The following is a 26,038-nucleotide window of genomic DNA, read 5'->3' as shown; positions in this document are numbered from 1 at the left end:
AACACAAATTTTACTGTGTATAAACAACACCCTGTAAATATTTTTGTTGAAATATTTCAGAAAAGAACACTTTTTGCTAAGAATACTCAGCACCCAAATTTTCTTGCAATATGAAATCAGCAATTTCGCAATTCATCGCTAAACAAAGGACCTATAAGACATATGACAACTCTTGATTCTCAATTTTCAGCAATATTGAAAGATCTTCCATAGTATCCGAGCATGACAGCGCATCATAAAGACCATCAATAATCTTCTCACATTAGAATTATTCTCCTCAATCTTCTTCAAGCCTGTAGTAACCTCAATGTCGAAAAGTAGCTTGAATCTAGGTTGCTTTCTCGGCTTCGGATCTTTTGTCTTCGCGGCTTTTTGATCTTCCTATACTTTTGGATTTTTTGAACATTAGCCATACTTTGCTCTAGTTCTAAAGAAGAAGGCTAAGAAATGGGATTACTCATCCTAGTCACCCTCTTCAAACCTTTAGGCAAATCATCGTCTCTTTTTTGCTTCTCCTCAACAAGCACTTTGAATCTCCGAGATTTCACTATATAGGCATAGATCGAAGTTGGGCTAAAACTCGAGCTCGACTAAGCAGCTGATGCTCCCTTCTAGACATCTTGATTTGTAGGTCTTTTAAGGTCCTTGATATCTTCTCCATCATATTATCGATAGTCCGTTTTGTAGTTGGTGTGTCAACCGCAATAGGCATAGGCATAGGCATAGAAATAGGAGTAGTGAATGGTGCAACAAGAGAAGCAGGAGAAGTCATGGTAGGAGAAGGCATCGCTGATGCTGACTACATCTCATTCTGCAAGTGAGCCTTCCATCTTCACCTCTTTGTCAGTGTTTGTAGAAATTGCATCGACAACATCTTGCCAATCCGTCTTCAATCACATTGGCTGGGCACGGTCCTCTAGCAGCTCTCCCAATTCATCCTGAAGTGTAAGATCAGACGCCTACAAGAATAAATCCACTTTCTCTTAGTTTAGAGCTCTTTGCTCTAGTGCATCCAACTGGTTTTATCACTCTTCAAACTCCCGTAACAATTCAGAAGCAATAAGTCCTTTGTTGGACTGATAAACCCACTCTTTGAATGTCTTTCATGTAGCAATACCATAATCTTCCTAAAAATATTCCTCTTTGAGCATTTTCTTGAAAGCATCCTAGTTAGAGTCATGTACAAATAGATCTGTCACTCTAACCTGCAAAGCAGGTGTGACAAGTCGTAGGAAATAGTTGCTCCAGTTGGTCAGAACTCCAAAGAAGTGCATTTGGCTTTCAAAAGCCTTAATGTAGGCTGAAACATTCCGACCATCAAATAAATTTCGCTCGCTAGCCAACGCCTTGGTCGCTCCATGTGTACGCTCCTGTTCTTGATGTAGCAGTCCTTGTTGATCCAACTACTGCTAATGCAATTGTTGTTGCTGCTCTACTGCATAGATAATTGCAATTGCTGATTTTGCATCATAATGGCTGAAGAAAGAGTTTGTGACAAAGTATTCATCTCATTGATAAAAAAGGAAGAAGTAGTCGATGATGAAGATGGATCTCCCATCTCAACGATCAAAAGTGACACTTTCACGTCAGGTTCACTAGATGTCACACGGAATACGCACGGATGCTTTGCAAGATGGAAGCCCTCCTTCACAAAAATCACTTGTTGCAAGGACACTATGCAAGAAAAATTTCAAGAAGAAGTAGAGTAAGACAACGATCTCTTATTAAGATTCAAGAATCCTCTTCAAAGATTCAAGAAGCCTCTACAAAGATTCAAGAAAACTCTTTCAAGAAGCCTCTACAAAGATTCAAGAAGCCTCGTTCAAGATTCAAGAAGACTCACATCCAATAGGGTTCCACACAAGACCTCCACTTACAGAATAAACTTCTCATCAAGATTCGGAATAGGATAACGTGAAAGCACCCCTAGTGCCTCCTTTTATAGGTTTTACATCTACTCATATGTTGTGTTTTTGAGCTTTTCATAAAAAAGCTTAAGGCTTTAATGCCTTTGGATTTTCCTTAAAAGCTAAGAACGTTAAAACGTTAAGGCAAAACATTTAAAGCTTAAAAAGGTTAAGCCCCATGAATAGCCTTTAAAGGCTAAAATATATTGATATGTCATCCTGCATTCGTAAACACTGCCATGTCCAATCCCGTGGAATATGCCACCATGTTAAGTGTCTTCTTCGTGTTTTCTTGTCAGCCTGCAAAATATACCATTATTGTGGTGCTACCTGCCTCGTAATCATCAAGCTGCCATTATTGCCATCCAGCTACGTCAATCAACAAAATATGTTCTATGAATTTTAGAATGATGTCTACGTTCTCGAAGAAGTCACCATCCATCCTATTAGTAAGGCATTCCATGAGAGTGCATTTCCCTCTAGGAAGCTTTGAAATAATTGGCGTGCTTCTGAAATCAACCCATCTTTGGCAGGTGTACATATCCACCAGTTTTACGTCAAGCCCAAAACTGTTGGGCTCTTCACACGACTACCAAAGGGAGCTAAGAGGTACATCTCCTAGATTTTGTAGATTAGCACTCTTGCAAGACTGCCCCATGAAATGGACACAGCAACACCTCGTAAAGCTCCAAGAATGCAAAGTTGCTTGGATGGCCTTAAAGGTAGGAGAAATAGCTTTTGCCACTTGTGTGCAAATCGGATGCTATATGTGCACGTAGTGAACTTCGGAAGGTCCCCAAGAACAAAGAAATCTACAAAAGCTTCATAAAAGCAAGAAAAGAGTTTGCATGACATGCGACAAAAAAGACCAATTGGGTGCAATCTCCCCCCATGCCTTGTGTGAGCGCTTGACAAGGCATGTATTTATAAATTTATTAATCTCCAAGCTAAAAAATAGCCCACTTTACAATTAGCATGCTTTTGGCTTTTGTGTTTGCTTTTGCCCAAATAAAGAGTAAGGTGTTTAGACATCCCAAAAGTAGGGATGTGCCCAAATACAATGTAAAATAATGAAATATTTAAATCGAGCGCCTATGCGCATACAAAATAATAAATGTTTGTCAAGCGCTTTAATAGATAAGCGCATCTAAATAAATATTGACGCCACGCCTTTAGTGATAAGGCGTGCGTCCATCAAAAAATAGTAATTCTTCTACATAATTTGAATACACACTATTGCCCGGAACCACCCAACACCTGTGCTACCTGCTCTACACATCAATTGAAGCATTCAAAATTTTTAGAAAATAATACAATAAAATCCACAAAAGTGAATACCTAGCAGTCTTCACCTACTAAATAAATAAATAGGTTGGAACTCTATCCTAATCTTAATTTAATATGGACGCACTCTAAAATCATAAACCTCCATTAATTTAATATGTATTTTACTGAATCACCCATGTGCACATTAAATTAATGATGCCCGAAAAGGACATGCGTCCCCATCAACTTCTTGCAAAAGGAATCCACCTTGTATACAAGCCTCGACAAATAAATATAATTTTATGAAATCCACCGAAAGACCTCATGGAATCCATCATGGAATAAAAACCTCACCGGATACATCGTGGAATATGCCTCCTGGCATCATATCCCTGAGGTGGGAAAGCAAATGTCCTCAATTTCTATTAGCTCAATGTAGAGTGAGCAATGAGGGGTAACCACTTAGATTGTGGGTGTGCATCCATTGGGCTTCTTCAAGAACATGATTTTTAAACTTAACCAAACATCTAGAATATCTACGGCCAATTCTAGTGGTCATAAATTCAGTGTCTAGAATAGTTTCACATTCAAGGATTTTAGTTTTTTCTTCTAAGAAAGGAGGGTTTTCATAGACAGGGTTGACATGTAATTGGCCAAAGTTGGGGTAGTTCTAATTTAAATGCATTTTCATTGATCTTGCGAATTATTTTGAAAGGTCCATAAAATCTAGTTGCTAACTTAACAAAAGGAACACTTTTCCATCTTCTCTTTTCAATGCGTAACCAAACATAATCATCAACATTGAAACTCATGGCTTTTCTTTTCTTATTAGCTTGTTAAGTGTATGATTACTAGGTTTTCGCAATCATGTCTTTAACTTGAGCAAAAATAGTAGCATGGATATTGGCAATATCATCAACAGCTTTAACTTTGTTCGATAATGATGTAAGAGGTGTAGGCAATCTATGTCCATAAATGATTTCAAATGGTGCTTTTTGTGTAGCTGTGTGTGGTGTATTATTGTATGTAAATTGAAGTAGATGCAAGTGTGTGTCCCATGTTTGTGGTTTTGAAATTGTAATATTTTTGCACGAAATATTAAAGAACTTTGATCACTACACACCCCGCGCAAAAGCTGTGCTAAGTCATCTCCCGCAATGGAATAATGTTAGTGACAAAGTCCCTACCCCGCGTGCGCATTAATAAACCCCAACCGTGTTGTGCAAATAAGGACAAGGCTAAATCCCGCAAGGCCACACGAGAATGCTCTCTACAAGAAAGGTAAATGGATAATGGGTAATTTTGGTGCAAATTTGTTTATTATTTATCCCCTCCCCTCAGCCGATGCATGGCAGGGGAGAGGAGTGTGAGAGGGAGAGAAGCTAAGTGTCGTGGGGAAGCATGAGGGGGGAGGCATGCACACAAGCCATGTGTGTGGCTACCTCTCCCCCCCTTAGCCTATATGAACCCCCCTCCCCCCTCGTGGAGCATGTGAAGGAGAGAGGAGTCGAAGGCTACCATGGAGAAGCCATCGAAATCGCCGCCGTTGCCCGTCGCTGCCGCCTAGGCTATCACCTTGTCTCCACCTACACCACCATCATCAACATTGTCACCATCGTCCTCTCCTTCATCCTCTCCTCCCCAATCATTTCCCTCCACGTAATCTTGTCCATGTAATCGTCCTCTCCTTCATCCTCTCCACGTAATCCTGTTGAGAAGCAGAAGCTTCTAACAAGGCTTTCATAAGCCTTGTACACGTGTGCTTTCTGGGGAATTAAAATCCAAGCGTCCAAGGCCCTTGATCGTGTGCAAGAGAGGAAGATCGCGGACTGTGAGTCTTCAGGACGCGCAAGTAACCCAAGGGGAGCTGCTACGACAAAAAAATACACTGCATAAATGGCCCCAAAACAAAAGATACAAGGCGTACACGTGGGAGCCTCGAACCCAATTTTATACGTTGACATCCCTACGAGTCCTCATGCCCAGGTTCTTAAAAGAATAATTTTGCATTAAAGCAATGCATTGGGCACGTTTAAATTTCATGAGGAAGTTATAAATTACTCATTCTGAAAGGTGAGAAGGATCGAAGCTTGCACGCGAGCTATGGCGGGAGAGCAAGAGCAAGAAAGAGAGAGACAAGAAATGGGAACTCCAACAGTCACAATGTGTGACCGGGCCTTCCTTTATTCAAACTGTTACTAAAAGAATAAAGAATAAAGTGACGTGACGGGCGCCCGCCACCTGCAGTGTGCAGTGGCGGGTACTGTCAGTGTAGTAATACACGGGGCGGCACGGCGGAGGCGCCTTTACCCCCAACAACCTCCCACTTAAAGGCGAATCTGCCCTAGTGAGAGAGAAAAGAAAAAGAAAAGACAGTACAAATGTACATAGGTGAGGAAAGGTGACATCTCATCCAACGCCCATCAACCTCCTGAGAAAGGCAAAGCGCTCAGTAGTGAGGCTCTTCGTGAGCAAATCTGCAGGATTCTCGTCAGTGGAGATCTTGACAAGGTCAACAGACTTGTCCTCCACAACACCACGTATGAAGTGATACCTCACCTCAATGTGTTTCGTCTTCGCATGGAAGACCGGATTCTTAGCCAACTGGATGGCACTCATAGAATCCGAATGCAGTGTAGGTGTAGCATCAATCCCAAGGTCAGCAACTAGACGGCCTAACCATATGGCCTCCTTGCAAGCCTCAGTGGCTGCAACATACTCGGCCTCAGTGGTAGACAAAGCCGTACACTTCTGAACCCTGGACATCCAAGAGATAGCCCCTCCAGCATAGGTGAATACATAGCCAGAAGTGGACTTCCTACTATCTGCATGTCCTGCATAATCGGAGTCAGTGTACCCCACGACCCCTGTATCCTGGCTGCCATAGCAAATACACATATCTGCTGTGCCCTTCAGGTACCTCATGATACCCTTCACGGCATCCCAATGTCTGCTGCCAGGTGTAGCCATATAGCGTGCCACAACACCAACTGCATGTGCAATATCTGGACGAGTGGCTATCATGGCATACATCAAACTGCCCACGGCTGATGCATAAGGGATCTTAGCCATATCGGCCCTCTGCTCATCTGTCTGCGGACAATCGGCCTGTGATACCTTCACATAAGAAGGTAATGGACAGCCAATAGGCTTTACGTCCTGCATGCGGAAGCGCTCAAGGACTTTATGAATGTACTCCTGCTGTGAGAGATACAAAAGTCCCTGATGCCTATCGCGCTTAATGCGCATCCCAAGTATATGTGAGGCCTGTCCCAAATCCTTCATCTCAAAGCTCTTCTTTAGCTGAGATTTAAGAGCATCTAGCTCATCATGAGCTTTCCCTACTATCAGCATATCATCAACATAGAGTACCAAGATAAGCAAACTGCCATCACGGGCTTTCTTCGTGTAAAGACACGGATCCATAGCACTCCTGCTATAGCCCTGTGACTGCATAAAGGCATCAAACTTATGATACCATTCCCTAGGTGCCTGCTTCAAGCCATACAAGCTCTTCTTCAACTTGCACACTAGGTGCTCCCTGCCAGGTTCTGCAAAGCCCTTAGGCTGATCCATATAGATCTCATCATGCAAGTCCCCATGTAGAAAAGCCGTCTTGACATCCATCTGATATAGATCTAAGTCAAGCTGTGCAACCAAAGCCAAGACTAAGCGCAGGGTGGTCATCTTAACCACAGGAGAGAAGACCTCATCAAAGTCCACACCATGTTCCTGCTTAAAACCCTTTGCTACCAATCTAGCCTTGTATGCCGGCTTGGGGTGTCCAGGGGTACTTTTCAGCTTGTACACCCACTTGCATGGCAAAGCCTTCTTGCCCTTAGGCAAGGCAACCAAATCCCAAGTCTCATTCTTATGCAAGGAGTCTATCTCAGACTGCATAGCCCTCTCCCAGGAGTGACTGTCACCCCTGCGCATAGCCTCATCATAAGTGAAAGGCTCTCTTGCATCTGTAACCAAAACATAATGCATAGAGGGCTGAAATCTGTCAGGTGGACGTCTATCTCTAGCAGACCGTCTCACCGCAGGCTCTACTGCCTGTCTAACTACCTGTCCAACATCCTGGCCCTGTGGAGGAACTACTGCAGGCTGTACTACTGGCTGTGCTGGAGCTTTAGGCTCCTCCTGAAAGATCACTCTGCGGATCTCAACCACCTTCTCAGGCTGCCTGTGCATCTTGTCTTCATGGAAGACGACATCATGGCTGCGTACTATTTTTCGTGCCTGCGGATCCCATAGGCGATAGCCCATCTCTCCTGACTCACCATAGCCAAGGAATATGCATTTAATGCTCTTTGGATCCAATTTACTCCTCTTGTCCTTGGGCACATGGCAGAATGCCTCACATCCAAAGACACGGAGATGCGCATAAGAGGGTGGCTTACCAGCCCAAACTTCCTCTGCAACCTGGAAATCCAATCCACTAGAAGGCGATCGGTTTATGACATGCACTGACGTACTAACTGCCTCAGCCCAAAAACTCGGGGGTAGGCCTGCATGGCTAAGCATAGAGCACACACGCTCCTGAATAGTCCTGTTCATGCGCTCAGCCAAACCATTCTGGGGTGGGGTGTAAGGGGCGGTCAACTGACGCTTAATACCCCTGTCATCACAAAACTGCTCAAAAGCATGCGAGACATATTCTCCCCCATTATCTGTCCTAAGGCATTTCAGCCTATACCCAGTCTGGTTCTCAACAAGAGCAAGCCATCTCTGAAAAACTGCCAAGACATCGGACTTCTGCTTTATGGGATAAGCCCACACTTTCCTAGAAAAATCATCAATGAAGGTAACGAAGTACTTCGCGCCACCCATAGACATGCAAGGCATAGGCCCACAAACATCAGAATGCACCAATGCCAAGGGCTCACTCATGCGTGGCCTACCCGATTTCTTATGCGTAGACCTATTCTGCTTACCATAAAGACAATGATCACACGAGTCAAAACATGCATAATCCAAAGGCGGAAGATACTGCAAACCAGATAACATTTTCATTCCTTTCAAAGACATATGCCCCAAACGGGCATGCCAAAGTGATACATGTGGGATAGAGCCCACTGCCAAAACATGGTCTACAGAAGACCCAGATACAACAAGAGGATAAAGGCTGCCAGCCTTGGCGCCTCTAGCAAGCACAAGTCTGCCTTTGGTAATCTTCCAGGTAGAATCCCCAAAACAGACATGAAATCCTGCATCATCCAACTGTCCTGCAGACATAAGACTACGCGTAAGCGCAGGTACATGACGTACATCCCTGAGCAAAAAGGAACTGCCAGTGGAAAACTGCAACTGAATATCTCCACAGCCCACAATATCAAGAGACCTGTCATCTCCAAGTTTGACTGATCCAGATACAGTACGGTAAGAGTGAAACCACTCACGGTAAGGCGTCACATGGAAGGACGCACCTGAATCCAATAACCAGCACTGTGCATACATACTAGGTGTCTCAGTCAAGTGTGAAGCATCAGAAGAACTAGCTGCAAGTATAAACTCATCACCACCATCAGACTCTTCAGTCTGCGTGACATTAATTTCCTCAATCTTGACGTTGGACTTCACAGGTACTATGCTGCGATCAGAGGACTTCTCCTGCACTTTATCTTTCCCCTTATCCTTGCGCTTCTCATTGCGCAACTCATGACACTGTGGTCTAATATGGCCCTTTTTCCCACAATGATGACAAGTGACATTTGCATTGCGTCCACGCGACTTACTACGCGACTTGCCACCACGAGATTTAGACCGACCCTTCTGCGAGTCACGGCCTCGGCCATTACCACGGTCATACCTGTCATTCCTGCCTCTAACTGTCAAAGCATGACTACCACGAGAGGCATCCAAGTTTTTGCGATTCACCTCTTCCTGAAGAAGAGCACTCTCAACATCTGCCAATTTTAGAGTAGCACTAGAGGCACAAAGAGCAGTGCGGAATACATCCCATGACTCATTCAGAGTTCCAAGCAAGAAAAGAGGAGTTACTTCCTCTCCAAAGGTGATATCCTGCGAAGTCAGGTTCTTCAGTATAGCATGGAACTGGCTCAAGTGAGCAGACATAGTCGCATTATCCTTCATGCGCAGATCCATAAGCTGCTTCAACCAGTACATCTGACTCGCCGGACTTTTCTTATCATAAAGATTCTTGATCTTATTCCATAGATCCCATGCACTCTGTGCTTCCTCAAATACATTATAATGTACCTGTTCAGTGAGAGACAATACAATCGTGGACTTGCATAGCTCATCAAGTTCAAGCCAGTCGTCAATGTCCATAGTTTCAGGCTGCTCCCCACTCAACCGAAGTGGCTTAATCTGAGATTTCTGCACCAAAACCTGCCATATTTGACTCTTCCAGTAAGAGTAGTTGGTACCATCCAACTTTGTAATGTTAAAGATGGCACTATCATGCGAAGATGACGCCATTATGCAGGCTGGAAATGCCCAAACAGTCCAAAACTGCTTGCTGTTTTACTGCAGAAACTGCCCAAAAATGATCAAAACGGGGTCCAAAGGGTGAGCAAAGTGTGCCAAAAGTTGCTGCCCACTTAGTACTAGGTGCGGTACACCAAATCAGGATATTTCAGCATGAAAAGTACACCTCAGTCCACCAATAACTGCTTGCTGTAATAAATTGCAGGTATGCAGTCTAGAGAGCAAACTGTCCCAAAATAGGATCCAATGTCAAGCAAACAATGCTAGGTCCAAAGCCGGCATGAAACGGACATAAGCAAGGCCAATGACAGTGAAAAGAACATGAGCTCAACACCAAGCATGTCAAAATAACATCTGCCAGTGAAAGGCACACCCCCAGACACTCTAGGCAAAGTGTTCCTGTAACTGCCAAAACCTGACACAAATAGGTATCTGCTCAAAGAGAAAGATCCAAATATGAGACTCAGCTCATAAGCATCCTGTGAACCAAGAGTACATCAATGCATATCCATAAAGATCGGAGTATGATCCCAAAGTCTCAATGTGTATGTAGCTGCTCAAGACATAAACTGCTTCAAATACATGTAAGCGCTCCAATAGCATGCAACTGTCAAAGGTCAAGAAAGCATGTAAAATGCTCCCACTGGCACAAAAGGCATACAAAGCGAGCTCAGAAGCTCAAACAACCCAAGAGAAAGCACCAGTGATAAGTGACCCTGTCAATGCATCAAGCGCATCCGAGAGAGCATGACATACATGAAGCACCGGTCGTATTAACCATGAAGCAATACATAAGCCCAAATAAGCTCTCGGTCAACTCAATGACATCCAAATAGCAACCAAGATCAGTGATCAAGTAAGCCGGGAATGCTCAAATACATCCAAATCCAAGCTCCAAATGTCGGTATGGCATACACGAACCAAATAGCATATGTCACGAACCAAAGCATGTAATGCAAAAGCCTAACTGTCAAGCAGAGACATGAGGCATAGGCGGTCCACGAGCATGCCGAGTCGGTCCAAATGCCAGTGAAGAAGGAGCTAATGCGAAGCTCAAAAGCATCCCATAATCTCATACATATGCTCCAAGTCGTCCCCAAATGTCAGAGATATCATGCCAAAGCTCAAAGCATACATCCGGTATCGGTAGGTAAGTGCCAAAGCATGTAAAGTACCTTCAGCCCACTGTTATTCCAGCATGTATTTACTGTTCTAAACAGTAGATTTCAGCCCCAAATTCAAGCCAAAATCATGGTCAAACCAAATGCATACATCCCCAATACATCCGGGTAGGAAGTAGACCGCATACGGGCATCAAACAAGGTAACCGGAGTAGAGTATAAGCATTAAATGCCAATGCCAAGTGTGGCTGCCCTGTTTACAGCACTGTATAACAGTAAATAACAGTCCCAAATCAGCCAATATTTCAAGCCAAAATCATGGCATAATCATGTGCATACATTCCCAAGGCACTAGGCATCATGTAGACCGCATACGGGCATCAAATAGCACAACCGGAATGGAGTATAAGCAACAAATGCTAATGCCAATGGTGCTGCCCTGTTTTCAGCCTGTTATGACAGTTTATGACAGTCCCAAATCTGAAGAAATCAGCCCCGAAAGATCAAGACCAATACCCAAAGCTTGAATGACATCAAACATGAAGTCTATAGCCCTCTTGATCAAGGTAGAGAGCAAGAAGCAATGGCCAAGTGTGGAGCTGAAGTAGATGAGTGCTCACAGCCTGGAAAAAAATGATGCAATCTGCCTTGTTGGTGCTGAACTTGCTGCTGCTCCACATGGGCTGAAAAGGGGGTAATGGGGGGCTCAAGAAGGGCCTATCAAAGGCCTATGACAAGCCTCTTTGAGCCTTGATAGGTGTAAGGCACAATATGAGGGGAATAAGCTTCAAGAGTTTGAAGCCATGGCTGCCCTTGCTGTTTGCAACCTGTAGACTGAAATAAAACTGTGAAAGAATGATCAAATACCTCAGTATCAATGCCTTGAAGGTGCCTCAATAGGCTGGGAAGGTGCTCGGGAAGCCGGGGAGTGACGGGAGCTCGGGGAGATCGGATATGGCTGCCGGGATGGAGACCCAATGCGTGAAGCGAGTCGATACGAAGGTCGGGAAGCACCGAGTCGAGCTCGAGCAAGAGAATGCCAAGCTCTGATACCAGTTGAAAGGTGAGAAGGATCGAAGCTTGCACGCGAGCTATGGCGAGAGAGCAAGAGCAAGAAAGAGAGAGACAAGAAATGGGAACTCCAACAGTCACAATGTGTGACCGGGCCTTCCTTTATTCAAACTGTTACTAAAAGAATAAAGAATAAAGTGACGTGACGGGCGCCCGCCACCTGCAGTGTGCAGTGGCGGGTACTGTCAGTGTAGTAATACACGGGGTGGCACGGCGGAGGCGCCTTTACCCCCAACACATTCGTCTTAAGAGTTTTAGTTGCATGTTGCACTTTGCTTGCATTTCCAAAGTGACAATCCTAAACGTATATTGCATAGGTTAAAATGATGAAAATTTGTTTAAATGCATCCTTGACCTCCTCGCATGAAAGAACAAGCGCATAATGCATCTAGGCAATGATTTCCTAGATATGATTCGTAAGAAATAATTGTTAACATCCGTTGGAATATTGTCCAAAGAATTGCATTGCATCAAAAGGAAACCATGAACTTGCCTGTTGCATGCAAAGATGCTTGCAATTTAAGAGGATTAAGTGCCGTAGAATGAATTAAGTCAACATTGGTCTTATGACATTCATCATGCATGAACTTCATTTATCGAAGTTGTATCTAGAAAAGGTTGCATGTCATATTAAAGCCTGAAATTCAATTGCATTAAACGAAAGGTTTAGAGGCATGGTTCTTAATGTAAATCTATGTAGGTTTTCTGCGAGTTATCCCCCAAATTGTCAATCATTATGATTTTAGCAAGGAAAAGAAATGGTCAATTGCAAACCTTGTAGTTGCATTGAAGGAAAAGTCTATGATTTGCATACTTACACGGAATGTTGTATCTTGAATTTATTTATTTGCATCTCTTAGGAAAAGTATTTGCATCTCTTCTAAGTGAAGATCATTCTCATCGCAAGGCAATTAGATCGTTTTAGGTAAATCGCTTGTAATGACATATCCCTCAAGTGATTCATAAAAGCTAACTAGTTGGTACAGCAAACACTTCAAATTGCTAGTTAGGGTTAGTTAGACACCCATACAGTAACGATCTAGCGTTTTACCCTAGGGCAAATTGGCCTAATACTAGACTTCCGATTGAGTTTTAAAACCCTAGGACCAAACATTATTGGCCTAGTAAGGTTAGGGATTGGTTTGGGTCAAGAGGACTCCCAAACCCTACATCTTGACCAAACATATTTCTTGACCAAGAAACACCGTTTGATGGGAGAAATGATCCCACAAGTTAAGTGCGACACTTGTGCAAGAAGTTGCAACGTTGCATGGCTTTGTGTTTAAATCACAAGAAAGATTTGCCACTCCTTGGAATAAGGTTGGCAGGCTCTAGCGCAAGTCTAACTTGCAAGAGGTTGAGTAGTCATCCTGCTACATCACCCTTCCTTGGACCGATTTGCTAAGATAAGGAAGTTATGTATTGCCTAGCAAGCAATTGACAAATCAAGTCAGGGTGACAAGGTTGCCCAGGATTTATTGTCTTATTTTAAGGAACCTAAGGTGTTGGTTAATTTGGGTTAATAAGGTATGACCCTAACCCAAGGATAAGAGGATAAACAAGCAATAGAACCCCTAGGGATCTTGCCAAGTCAAAATTGATCCTGGATCGAATGCTGGATGCATTCGAAGAGAAGGATTTACTCCTTAGCAGTTGGCCAAGTATATGACCACTAGATTGATTGTGTTTGTACAGTTTAGGAGCACTGTTTGTATTATTTTACTCAATGAACTAAAGATGGAAAAATAATTAATGCTTCAGGTTGAAGGTGTGAAGGGAGAGGTAGCATAAGTTACCCTCGACTGTCTGCCTGACCCTAACCAAGGGGGTTGTTAGCCGTGCCGGTAACGTGGACTAAACCCGCCGCTAGAGGTCTCTCTGTTGGGCGCTACTTGGAGCAAGAGGACGCTTGGGTGCCATGGGGGGCTTTGGCCGTAAATCCCTTGCCTTCCGGGTCCTCCACAATCGACGTGACTCGAAATTGGATCTCGAGGCTCGCATGCTAGTCTACGGGTGGAAACTTGGATTAATAATCCCTGCGGATTGTTGGATTGCCTTTGGGTGGATTATGGATTGCCTTCGAGTGGATTATGGATTAGCCTTCGGGCTGGATTATATGATATATTCCAAAGACTGATAAATAAGATCAATTGTTGAAAATGAACTTATTTGACATTGTTTTTCTATGTCAGTGCTAAGATTACGTGAAGGAATCGGTGACTAATTGGATAATTAAGGAAGCTATTTTATGCGTGTCCAACTAAATGTGGTAGGTAATTAGATAACTAAAACAACCCTGAGGAAAGTGTGGTGGATGTGGCCATGGGTCCGTCCTACGGATGGGTGGTTCCGGTTGGCCGAGAACTTTTCTCGAAGGAAATTGACAGCAAGGAGCCATGACATAGAATCTAGGATACTAGAGTCCGATTTATGCTGTTTTAGAGGAACCGAATGGGACTATGCCTTATGGGCAGAGAGGTCGAGCTTTGCATCCCTCTCGTTTTCCATTCTCCTTGAACCAAGTGTAGCATGAATCCGCTTCGATCTTGACGTTTCTGCGTAAAGTAGTTCGCCTGGGGTTCGACGCTAGTTACCATTCTAGGAATTTGACCACTAGGAAAATCGTGATTCAGGTCGATCCTAAGTCAGAATGGCCACAACGCTTCCGCTTCGTGGGAGACTCAAGAAGACCTAGATCGCAAACTCCGTGACATTCCATGGGAGTGCTGGGCGGCGCTTTCTGGACTCTCTTCCCGATTGGCTTCTAAGACGTGTCCTACGAGCGAACAGGTGGATACGTTACAGTTGGTATCAGAGTGAACCAATGAAGGATCTGTCTTTTACAAGGAAACTTAATAAGGAGAAGTAAAGCAAATGTTGCTGTTAAAAACATTTCCTTACTTATCAATGAAGCCCCATCCCCAAGAACTTGTAGGAGCCCCATTCCCGCAAGCAAGCCTAAATTCCCACCAGCCTGTCGTGGAAATCCCAACTCCCGCAAGCAAGCCTAAATTCCCACCAGCCTGTCGTGGAAATCCAAACTCCCGCAAGCACTCATTAACTTCCAATTTTGCAGCTCTCCTACATAAGGCCCAAGCTCCAAACCCTAAGGCCTTCCATAAGCCAAATCCTGCGAGCCGGTACTTCTTTCAAGGATCCGTACTTCAAAGGGGATCTCCGCGTACGAGGGAGACAGGCAAAGATCTTAAGGCTGTGTACCAAGGCAAGTAATTCGTAAACCGCAAAGGCAAACCAAAAGCCAAAATCACACCTACAATGGCTCCTAAAAAGTCACAAGGCGCGCTTGCAGGAGGATCATCTTCTAGTATTCATGTGGACATTTCCTCGAGCCCACAAGTTTAGGTTTTCTTCCTATTTATAATTTCACGTAGAAGTAATGCAATTATGCATGGTAATTTCATGGACTAGGATGTACCCATGCATGTCAAATCCACCTAGTTAAATGCAATTGGAAATAAATTGGCTATTTAGAATTTACTAGAATTAACTCATGATAGAGAATTTGGTCATTGGTACTTTCAATGGAATGAACGAAAAAACATAAGGTGTCTATGCATTTTAGGACCTTATTAGAAAGTTGCCTTTTGTGCATTTCAAAGTGATGGTCTAGAACACCTATTGCCTATCTTTACAAGGTTGAAATTATTAAAGTACACCTTTGATTAGGCATGGAAAGATTAAATCACATGTCGCATTTTTAGGCAAATCTTCTTTGTAATGATTCATTAAGGAAGATGTTATCAACTGTAGGAAATAGCAAAGCATGGAAAAGATTCTAAGGGTTGCAAGAAATAGGTTAACTCTAGCTTCAATTGGCATGAATCTCATTTATCTACGTAGTAGTTAGGAAAGGTTGCATAATGCACATTCATCGTACGAAAAATTTCATTCATCAAAAGATGTAGTTAGGGAAAGGCTGCATGGTTCATTTAAGCATAAACTCTTAAAAGCTTAGTGGCATGAATCGTGAATGCATGTCCTAGTAGGATCAATGGAAGTTATGCCAAAATTTAACATACGCTTTGATCTTAACAAGAAAAGTTAGGGATTCTGAATCTAATCATACATAGAGGCAATGAATCGTGTGCTTACGAGAATTGTGTCATAATGCAACTAGTTTTCCCCTTTTAGATCAAGTTAACATCTCTAGGAATGGTTCATCCTTGTCGCAAGACAAGTAAGTTGGATCTACTAGACCCCAAGGAATTCGCATAGGATGGTTCAATCGATATGATAAATACCCCAAGTGCTAACTAGGTTTTAGCACGATAAGGACTTGGCTTAGTTTCGCACTTGTTGCCAAGTCAAAACCCTCATACCCAAAGGTCTTGCCCACATTCACGGAATGTAGGGACAATTGGACGCACCTACAAGAAATGATCTAGGGTTTCTACCCTAAGGATCACTCGCTCAAATGATGAAACTCAGATTGAGTTGGAATCCCTAGGAACAAACATTGTCGACCTAGTGCAATTAGAAATGGGTTGGGTAAGAAGACACCCTAAACCCTGCTTCTTATCTAATCATGATTCCGTGAACCAGAAAATGCCATTCGATGGGTGAAAAGACCCCATGGAATATATGTGACACTTGTGCGACAAGTTGCAACGTCGCATGGTCTCGTGGTTTGATCACAAGAGAGTTGCCATTCTTTGGAATGAGGTTGGCAGGTTCTTGGACAAGTTTAACTTGCTAGAGGATGAGTAGTCATCCTGTTATATCACCTTCTTGGGAAAAGTTGCCAAGTTAAGGGAGCTAGGTATTGCTTGGGAATAAAGGATCAATCAATAATTGGAGCGACATGGTTGCCAGGATTTATTGTTAATAAAACCTAAGGTATTGGTCAAGTTGGGTTAATAGGGTATGGCCCTAACCCAAGGAAAAAAGGTTGAACAAACAAATCCTTGAGGATCTTGCCAAGTCGCAATTGATCTCGGAACGAATGCTGAATGCATTCGAAGAGAAGGATTCACTCCTTAGTAGTTGGCAAAAAATAAACGACCACTGGTTTGATTGTGCTTGTAACAGTTTAGGAGCACTGTATGCATTGTTTGCCCAATGAACTAAAGATGGAAAGATATTTAATGCTTCAGGTTGAAGGCCTAAAGGGAGAGGCAGTTTTAGTTACCCCTGACTGTCTGCCTGACCCTAACCAAGGGGGTTATTAGCCGCGCCGGGAATGTGGACCGAAATCGTGGCATGAGGTCTCTTCGTTGAGTGCTATTTGGAGCAGGAGGATGCTTGGGTGCTAGCAGGGGGGGCTCTCGCCATAAATCCCTTGCCTTTCGGGTCCTACACAAGAGGCCAATGTGACTCGGGATTGGATTTGGAGGCCCGCATACTAGTCTAGGGGCGGAATCTTGGATTAGTAATCCGTGTGGATTGTTGGATAGACTTCGGGCGGATTATGGATAGCCTTCGGGCGGATTATGGATTGTATTCCAAAGATAAATATGATAAACTGTTTAAAAGGAACTTGTTTGACACTGCTTTTCTATGTCAAGTGCTAAGATTACGTGAAGGGCCTAGTGTCTAACTAGCTAATTAATGGAGCTGTTTGATGCGTGTCCAACTAAATGTGGTAGGTAATTAGACAACTAAAGCAACCTTGAGAAAGTGCGGTGGATGTGGCCATGGGTCCGTCCTACGGATGGGTGGTCGCAGTTGGTCGGGAACTTTTCTCAATCATAATGGACAGCAAGGAACTCTTCTCAAAGGAAATGAACAACAAGGGCGCTGACCTAGAGTTTAGGTTACAAAAATCTCAATTTATGTTGTTTTAGGGGGACGGAATAGGACTATGCCTTATGCGTAGAGAGATCGAGCCTTGCATCCCTCTTGTTTCCCATTCTCCTTGAACCAAGTGCAGCATGAATCCACTTCGTCCCTCGTGTTTCTGCGTAAAGTAGGTCATTGGGGTTTCGTCGCTAGTTGTCGTTTAGAAAAATGACCATGAGGGGAAATCCTCATTCAGGTTAGTCCTAAGTGGGAACGGTCGGAATACTTCCACTATGTAGTAGACGCGGAAAGTCCTAGATCGCAAACCCCGTAACATTCCATGGGAGTGCCAGGCGAAGCTTTCTAGACTCTCTTTCCGATGGATTGCTAAGACGTGTCCTGAAAGGGAATAGGTGGACATGTTACAGTTGATACCAGAGCGAACCGACGAAGGATTTGTTTTTTTAAGAAATCTTAATAAGAAGAAGTAAAGCAAATGTTGGTGTTAAGAACATTTCCTTACTTTCGATGCTGTCTTGCAGAATTATGAAGCATGAAAGAGGTTCTTAGTGTTCCGAGTCATGTTTATGACTGCGATGCATTCCTCAGATTATCGACAAAGGATCGATATGATGAACATCCTAGACCGTATTTATAATCCATCGCCTTTGTATGTGGAACGGAGGTGGACGGGTGACTCAGGAATCTACTACATAGCTGCCCACCGGTTTGCGTACCTTTGAATCAATCTAAAGAGGATCAAGTGGTTGGATGACCTAAAGATTGTGAAGCTGTTCATTTTTGTGGAGGCTCACGTAAACTCAACTTTACATGTCAAAGGTCCGAGGGTTGAGCTGAACTCATATGTATGCGAGGAGGTGACCCACATAATCCCCGCCGACAGGATCAAGGTATTGGGAGGCTACGAGAAGAATGGGTTCCAAAGGAAAGGATACCCTAATCTTTCAATGAATTATCGATTCCTAAAGATCCATGACCCAAAACCATACTATTATCCAGTTCCCGTGGCTAAATATAACACAACATTATTCTCCCCAAACTAATGTACCAGTTGCTTTACTATCCCAAGAAATATTGTACTCCGAAAGGGCTAGGCCCATATAAATGAAATAGATGGGTCTGACTCTTGATGCATACTACTCAAAGTTTGTCTCACTTCTGAAGTATGCGGCACAGATGGATATGACATAGCAGGTGTCCAAATTTTGTGCTGGTTTAAATCCACCAGTGAATACATGTCTCAAATCTATGCGCCCAACAGATCTACCAGATGCACTCATTCGAGCTGCGCCCATAATTTAGGAGGTGCAGGCTAGGCCAAGAGGTAACAAGAATTGGTCTTATAATGACCAGAACATAGGAGCATATAGGTCCCAAGCAAAGAGAGTTCAAGGTCAAAACCAGGGACAAAGAAAGAAAGCAAGGACCAATAATGTCAATAACTTTGTCCCTACCCAAAGCAATGGCCGAAATCTCTGTTGTTTCCACTGCAACAAGCCCGATCATTTCAAAAGGAAATGTCCCAAGCTTGGCAGAGGACACCGTCAAGCTCCTTTCCAAGGAACTGCTCGTGGCCAAGGAGCCACCACCCAAGGCAGAGGAAGAACCGCCTGTGTTGCCAACATGGAAATATGTGAAGAAGAAGACCGAACCATGGAAGCAGAGTTTGAAAGGGCAACAGTCCATGCCGCTCTTCACAAGAAAGGCCCAGATCGCAAGTTTTCGGTGATTCAGACACCATAGGACTATCAAGGTAAAGGTTTCAAAACCTTGATTGATTGTGGCAGTACGCATTCCTTTATCTCACCAGCTTGTGCAAGAGGATTAGGAATAGCCATAGTAGAAGCACCTACCTTGCTTGTGGAATTAGCAAATGGTCGTGAGGTCACTTGTACCAGGCAAGCTGCTAAGGTGGAATTCTTTTTGGGAGGAAAGTCGACTTCAATCAAATTTAGGGTCATGAACTTAGGTATCCATGAGTGTTTACTGGGAATGGATTGGCTTAAACCTAAGGACGCCCACATTCATTGTGAAAAGGGCCAAGTTTCCTTTCAAAACTCTGAAGAGGAATTGGTCACAACTCAAGGAGAGGCTGGAAAATCGAAAATTCAATTAGCTAAACCATCTCAGATTATAAAGGGAGTTGGAAAGGGACTACTTGTCTACTTGATTAAGCTCAATAAGCTAGATCAAAAGCAAGAGCCTAGTGAAGAACCTTCATGGCTAAAGGAGTACGCGGATGTATTTCCTGAAGAGATGACAGAACTCCCTCCTCAAAGGGAAGTTGATCATGAGATCAAGCTAGTGCTAGGAGCTGTGCCAATCGCAAAGAGGCCTTATAGGATGTCCATCCTGGAAGCAATTGAGTTGAAGGAGCAACTCAAGCAACTGTTAGATCAGGGCTACATCCGTCCTAGCAGTTCACCATGGGGAGCTCCACTGCTGTTTCAGAAAAAGAAAGATGGAACGCTTCGATTGTGCATTGATTACAGAGGGTTGAATCAATCAACCGTTAAGAACAAGTACCCTATTCCTAGAATAGACGAGCTTCTTGATTGTCTTCAGGATGCGAAGGTTTTCTCCAAGATTGATCTCAGGTATGGTTACTATCAGATAAGGATCAAGGAAGAAGATATCCCAAAGATGGCCTTCAACACAAGATATGGACACTTTGAGCTCCTAGTTATGTCATTCGGGCTTACGAATGCACATGCCACCTTCAAGAGGTTAATGCAGGATATCTTTAGGCCATATCTTGATGACTTCGTACTCTTCTTCTTCGACGACACCTTAGTCTATTCCAAACAGGAAGAAGATCATGAACCCCACCTTTGGATTGTCCTTGAGACAATGAGGGCACACAAGCTTTATGCTAAGATGAAGAATTGTGCATTCTTCAAACGTTAGATTGAATTTTTGGGATTCATCATATCAGTGGAAGGAATCTTAGTGGATCTAGCCAAAGTTAGAGATGTTCTAGAATTGCCAATACCAACAACTGTCAAAGAAATATGCAGTTTTCTTGGATTGACAGGATGGTATAGGGTCTTCATCAAGAACTATGCTTTGATTGCAGCACCTCTAATGGATCTACTAAAGAAGCAAACATCCATTGCATGGTCAACTACTGAATAATCTAGCTTTGATAGATTAAAGCAAAGCTTGGTATCAACACCTATCCTGAAACTTCCGAACCTCAGTAAGGATTTTAAAGTAGTAACTGATGCTAGCATGCTTGCCTTAGGATGTGTGCTCATGCAAGAAGGTCATCTTGTAGCATACTCTTCAAGGAAACTGAAGAGCCATGAGAAGAATTATGCTACCCATGATCTAGAACTGTTGGCTCTCATGCATGCTCTGAAGCTTTGGAGACACTACTTGTTGGATAACAAGTTTATTCTAGTGATGGATCATAAAAGTCTCAAGTGGATCTTTACCCAGAACGAGCTCAACTTGAGGCAACATCGCTGGATTGAAGTGCTGGAGGAGTATGATTTTGAAATCAAATACCGACCTGGAAAAGAGAATGTGGTTGTTGATGCACTCAGTTGCAAGGCATTCCTTAATTCTCTAATCTTGCAAAATCCATCAACATCTAGATCTCTAGCCACAAAGGTATCCATGCCAAACAACCCAATACTTGAGCTAGCTAGAGAAGAAGCATGCCATGATCTAGCCTATCAAAAGATGCTAAGGAAGATACCTATCAAGGATCAGGACCAGAAGTTATAGGCTAAGTATCATGAATTCTCTATCAATAGTGGACTTGTCTACTATAGAACGAGATTATGTATACCGGCAAGCCAGTCACTTAAGCAAAAGATACTTTGGGAAGCTCATGATTCCCCTTTCTCAGGACATCCTGGCTATGCTAAGACTCTCAATTCAGTCATCACGAAAAGTTGCTTTTGGGAAAGGCTTAAAGGTGACGTTCTCAAATATGTCACTGAGTGTTTGTCTTGTTAGCGTATTAAAGCCGAACATGTCAAAATGCCAGGAAAATTGCAACCACTTGACATTCCCTAAATGAAATGGGAATTCATCAGTATGGACTTTGTTGTTAGCCTACCCCAAGTTCAAGGAGGATACAATTCCATCATGGTTGTGATTGATATGCTTACTAAGGTTGCACACCTTATTCTAGTTAAGACAAACTATAAATCCTCAGACATTGCAAGGTTGTTTATCAACGAGATATTCAAGATACATGGGTTGCCCAAAAGAATCATTAGTGATCGTGATTCTCTCTTCACATCACACTTCTGGAGAGCTATCTTTGAAGCTATTGGGACTCAACTCTGTTTTAGTACAGCCTACCATCCCCAAACCGATGGTCAAACGGAGCAATTCAACCAAGTCATCGAGGATATGCTAAGGGCACACTATTGCCGTGAACCAAAAAGGTGGATTCAATACTTGCCTTTGGTTGAATTTGCCTACAATGCTTCTTACCAACAAACCATTCAGATGACCCCTTTCCAAGCATTGTGTGGGCACGATTGTCGAATTCCCCTAAACTTCTCAGATCCAACCTTGAGGGTTGAAGCTTCAAGGCAGATGCTGGAAGAGATGGATGACCAAATGAAGTCAATTAGATAGGACATCCAAGCCGCCAAGGATAGACAGAAGGCATACACGAATTTGAAGCATCAAGATAGAACCTTCAAGGAAGGAGACATGGGCTTCATTCGCGTATGCCCAAAGAAGAGTTCCCTATCCTTAGGAGATTGCAAGAAGCTAAGTCCAAGGTATTGTAGACCATATAAGATCCTCAAGTGCCTAGGACCCAATGCTTACAGACTGCAACTCCCTAAGAGTGTAAAGGTTCATAATGTATTCCATATCAACCTATTGAAGAAGTATGTACCTAATCCTAGCCATGTACTCGATGACCAACAAGTTGTAATGCCTAGCCAAGGAGTCCTTAAGCTACGGTCTGACAGGATCTTAGATGTTAGGGAGAGACAACTGAGATCCAAAACCTTGAGAGAATGCCTCGTCTAGTGGAAAGATTATCTTGAGGAGGATGCCACTTGGATAGATGAAAGCACTCTCAAATAACAATACCCCCAGTTCCTCTCGAGATGAGGACATCTTGATTCTTCCAAGGGGGAGAAAATGTAATATTCCCATTTGAAGAATCATACTAAACCGGACCTCCCACGCACCGTATAAACTCATGCAAAGGTTATCTTTAGTTCCGGTAGTTAATCTGTAACCCGCACGCGAGAAATCAAGGCCTCCGCATTAGCAAACCGATTCGAGGGTTTAAAACCGCTTAAATCATGGAAAAATACCCTCTTGGGAGGAGGTTAAGTGGATAATTTGCAAATAATTACAAATTGTTTTACTAATTTTCCCCCAGCCACCGATGTGTGGCTGAGGGAAGGGGATGGACTTAGTGAGATGTGGATTGCATGAATAGGGGGGAGAGAGCCATGCAATCGCCATGTGGGGGAGGTCCCCTCTCCCCTTGGCCTATAAAAAGCCCCCTTAGTGGGGGGGGGGGGGGGGGGGGGGTTTTAGAAGAAGGAAGTAGAGAGGCTGCGTGGAGGAAGGAAGGAGAAGGACTGGAGGTCGCTGTGCTACGACGTGGAGGAGGAAGCGGAGAGAGAGAGGGAAGTTGCGCCACTACTGCCATTGCCAACTGCCGAGCTGAGCTCGCTACCGCCATCCCATCTGTCGGCCGCCGTTGCAACGTGCTGACTCTGGGCCACCTTCAAGACGTCATCTTCCACCCATTACTCCCCCCTCCTCTCTTCCACGTGGTCTTTGTTCAAAAAGCTTCTTGGAAGCTTCTAATGGGGCTTTCCTAAGCCCCCTTCCCACTAGATCCCCCATAAGTCCATTCCCCCCCTCCCCCGGGATTCTAAAAAGAAAAAGAAGAAGCTCTTAAAGCTCCATCCCCGCAAGGCCTCCATAAAACCATTCCTAGCCCCAGGAGTTTAAAGCCTTCATTCCGCAAGGCCCATCCACAAGAGCCCTTTTTGCAAACCCCCTAGTAAGGCTTCAATTTTCGAAACTCCATTCATAGAAACCCCATCCCCAAGCTTAAATTCCCACTAGCTTGTCATGGAAACCCCAACTCGCGCAAGCACTCATTAAGTTCCAATTCCGTAGCTCTCCTGCATAAGGACCAAACTCCAAACCCTAAGGCCTTCCATAAGCCAAATCCCGCAAGCCGATACTTCTTTCAAGGATCCGTACTTCAAAGGGGATCTGCGTGTACGAGGGAGATGGGCAAAGATCTTTAGGCTGCGTATCAAGGTGAGTAATTCGTAAACCGTGAAGGCAAACTAGAAGCCGAAATCACGCCTACGATGGCCCCTAAAAAGTCATAAGGCGCGCTTGTAGGAGGATCATCTCCTAGTATTCATGTGGACATTTCCTCGAGCCCAAAAGTCTAGGTTTTCTTCCTATTTATAATTTCACATAGAAGTATTGCAATTATGCACGGTAATTTCATGGACTAGGATGCACCCATGCATGTCAAATCCACCTAGTTAAACACAATTGGAAATAAATTGGCTATTTAGAATTTACTAGAACTAACTCATGATACAGAATTTGGTCATTGGTACTTTCAATGGAATGAACGAAAAAACATAAGGTGTCTATGCATTTTAGGACCTTATTAGCAAGTTGCCTTTTGTGCATTTCAAAGTGACGGTCTAGAACGCCTATTGCCTATCTTTACAAGGTTGAAATTATTAAAGTACACCTTTGATTAGGCATGGAAAGATTAAATCGCATGTCGCATTTTTAGACAATTCTTCTTTGTAATGATCCATTAAGGAAGAAGTTATCAATCGTAGGAAATAGCAAAGCATGGAAAAGATTCTAAGGGTTGCATGAAATAGGTTAACTCTAGCTTCAATTGGCATGAATCTCATTTATCTACGTAGTAGTTAGGAAAGGTTGCATAATGCACATTCATCGTACGAAGAATTTCATTCATCAAAATATGTAGTTAGGGAAAAGCTGTATGGTTCATTTAAGCATAAAATCTTAAAAGCTTAGTGGCATGAATCGTGAATGCATGTCCTAGTAGGATCAATGGAAGTTATACCGAAATTGAACATACGTTTTGGTCTTAACAAGAAAAAGTAGGGATTGTGAATCTAATCATACATAGAGGCAATGATTCGTGTGCTTACGAGAATTGTGTCGTAATGCAACTAGTTTTCCCCCTTTAGATAAAGTTAACATCTCTAGGAATGGTTCATCCTTGTTGCAAGACAAGTAAATTGGATCTACTAGACTACAAGGAATTTGCATAGGATGGTTCAATCGATACGATAAATACCCCAAGTGCTAACTAGGTTTTAGCACGATAAAGACTCGGCTTAGTTTCGCACTTGTTGCCAAGTCGAAACCCTCATACCCAAAGGTCTTGCCCACATTCATGGAATGTAGGGACACTTGGATGCACCTACAAGAATTGATCTAGGGTTTCTACCCTAAGGATCACTCGCTCAAATGATGAAACTCGGATTGAGTTGGAATCCCTAGGACTAAACGTTGTTGGCATAGTGCAATTAGGAATGGATTGGGTAAGAAACCCTGCTTCTTATCTAATCATGATTCCGTGAACCAGAAAACCCCATTCGATGGGTGAAAAGACCCCATGGAATAGATGCGACACTTATGGGACAAGTTGCAATGTCGCATGGTCTTGTGGTTTGATCACAAGAGAGTTGCCATTCCTTGGAATGAGGTTGGCAGGTTCTTGCGCAAGTTTAACTTGCTAGAGGATGAGTAGTCATCCTGTTATATCACCTTCTTGGGAAAAGTTGCCAAGTTAAGGGAGTTAGGTATTGCTTGGGAATAAAGGATCAATCAATAATTGGAGCGACATGGTCACCAGGATTTACTGTTAATAAAACCTAAGGTATTGGTCAAGGTGGGTTAATAGGGTATGGCCCTAACCCAAGGACAAAAGGGTGAACAAACAAACCCTTGAGGATCTTTACAAGTCACAATTGATCCCGGAACTAATGCTAGATGCATTTGGAGAGAAGGATTCACTCCTTAGCAGTTTGCAAAAAATAAACAACCATTCGTAGGCGCTTACTTCCTTAGGTGTTAGAAGATATTAGGATGATGATAATAAATCTCATGTCACAGTTATACCTATCTCAATGTGCAAACTTCTCATAGCTGAAGACTTACTTGACCCTGCATGCACCTTTATTGACAGGCTGTGTGGAAGAAAGCATCTTGGGCATAGCCTCTTAGATCACCAAAGATCCATCAGCACGATTAATGAATCACAAATACATTTCAGAAGAAATCAATGGCATAATGTATCCCTCTTACAGAGTCAATGCGCCTCCATACATCAGACCTTTGCCTCTGTTCTTGCCTTGCCCACACAAAGAGCAGTCCTTATGTTACTGGTGATACAGAGATACATCAGGAAAACTTAGTGCACATCAAATCAAACCTATCTCCTCAACG

This window comes from Lygodium microphyllum, chromosome 12 (assembly GCF_053477565.2).
Source record: "Lygodium microphyllum isolate KBCC chromosome 12, Lygodium_microphyllum_v1.1.10, whole genome shotgun sequence".
In the NCBI taxonomy this organism is placed as follows: domain Eukaryota; kingdom Viridiplantae; phylum Streptophyta; class Polypodiopsida; order Schizaeales; family Lygodiaceae; genus Lygodium; species Lygodium microphyllum.
This window is presented reverse-complemented; position numbering follows the sequence as displayed.